We start from the raw sequence: 2,257 nt of genomic DNA, 5'->3' as shown, positions 1-2,257 counted from the left end.
ATTTTAAAGCTGGAATGAGATCGTATCTTGTTTTCATTTGTATTTTGCTAATGGTGGCCAACAAACACATGAGGAAATGCTCGTGATCTTTAGTCATTAGAGAGATGCAAATCAAAACAACGATGAGATATCATCTCACCCTAGCAATAATAGCAAAGTTCAACAGGACAGAAAATAACAAACCCTGGCAAAGTTGTGGAGAGATTGGAACTCTTGTGCACTGCTGGTGGGATTGTAAAATGGTACAACCATTGTGGCATATGGTATGGTGTTTTTTTTAAAAACTGAAACTAGAAATATCATTGGACCCAGCAACTCCATTACTAGGAATATATCCTAAAGAAGTGAGAGACAGCACACAGACACATGCATGCCTATGTTCATCACAGCACAATTCATTATAGCAAAGAGATGGAAACAACTTAATGCCCATCAACGGATGAATGGATAACCAAATTATAGTACATTCACACAACAAAATACTGTGCTACATTAAAGAACAATGAAGGATACATGAATCATCTCACAGTGTGGATGAGCCTGGAGGATATTATGCTGAGTGAACTAAGTCATCACAGAAGGACAAATACTGTATGAGTCCTTTACTGCAAAAAGACAAAGAAGGGTTTGCTTGAGAAAGGGAATTCACTTTGTAGATCTCCAGGATGGGGAGGGAAGGGGGGGTTAATTTTGGGCTAGTTGGGGTCCACATACTAAGGTGGGTAAGGGGAGGGATGGTATGGAAAGAGTCTGTGACCACCATGATAACATTGAGGAAAGAGAGGACACCAAATTGTGCACATAATATATAGATGACAGATGCTAATACCAAAAAACAAACCAAACTCACTGCTGTAGAGTTGGACCCAACTCATAGCGACCCCTCCTTGGGTGTCCAAGGTGGTATCACTACAAAAGTAGATTGTCCAACCTTCTTCATGAGGAGTGGCTGGTGGGTTTGAACTGCCGGCCTCTGGTTAGCAATCAAATGCGTTAGGCACTATGCCACCACAGCTCTCACAGATGCTAATACCAACCAATATATCCACAATAATGCATTGCCATTAACACCAAACACCAGGCTACAGATAAAAACATAAACTTCTGAGAGGGTCAGATGGGGGTCAGTGAACAGGAGTATATTCTAGACCAAGGATAGATTCAGTGGAGGCTAATTTTGCACAGATACCAGTGATAGAAAATACACCACAATCCTTACAGAAACAACAGAAGACAGACATAGAGTAATCCTTCACAGACAGCCAGACACTGTGGGAGAGAGATCCAATGGATCTACCGACTCAGGACAAGAGTACTGGGGGAAACCAGACTCAACTGGCACAACAAAATACATAAAAGTCTTGTTCCTCATCCTACATTGGTGAGTAGCGACTGGGGTCTTAAAAGCTTTCAAGCAGCTATCTAAGATGCAGGTAATGGTCTATCATCAGAAGCAAAGAAGAGTGGAAAAAACAAGGGCATTTGGAAGCAATCAACCTTAGGACATGATGGCCCTCTGACAAGAAGAAATAGATGGTGCCTGGCTACCAATGTCAATCACTCAGGAAAGGATCAAATCTGGAGATCCTGGATAGAGTGGGAGGAAAAATGTGGAAAAAATCCCAAAACTCAATAATGACCAGAATTACTGGTGGGATGGAGTCTGGTGAAACCCCCAATAGTATGGTCCTGGGATACATTCTGGGCCTGGAATAAATATCACTTTCTGATTTCCCTTTCTTGTCTTATTGCCCTGGTCAGGACTTCTAATATAATGTTGAATAGAAGTGGTGATAGAGGGCATCCTTGTCTGGTTCCTGTTTGCAAGGGGAATACTTTTCAGTCTCTCCTCATTGAGAATAATGTTGGCTGTTGATTTTGTATATATGCCCTCTATTATGTTGAGGACTTTCCCTTCTATTTCTACTTTTCAGAAAGATTTTTTTAAATCAGAAATGGATGTTGGATATTACCAAATGACTTTTCTGTGTTGATTGATATGATCATGTGGTTCTTTTCCTTTATTTATGTGGTGGATGACGTTGATTGTTTTTCTAATGTTGAACCATCCTTGCATACCTGATATGAACCCCACTTGGTCATAATGTATTATTTCTTTCATATGTTATTGGAATCTATTGGCTAGGATTTTGTTGAAGGTTTTTACATCTATATTCATGAGGGATATTGGTCTGTAGTTTTCCTTTTGAGTGATGTCTTTGCCTGGTTTTGGTATCAAGGTTATGCTTGCTTCATA

Source organism: Orycteropus afer, unplaced genomic scaffold (genome assembly GCF_000298275.1).
Source record: "Orycteropus afer afer isolate SDZICR_OR568_19922 unplaced genomic scaffold, OryAfe1.0 scaffold00324, whole genome shotgun sequence".
Lineage (NCBI taxonomy): Eukaryota > Metazoa > Chordata > Mammalia > Tubulidentata > Orycteropodidae > Orycteropus > Orycteropus afer.
Note: the sequence above shows the minus strand (reverse complement) of the source record.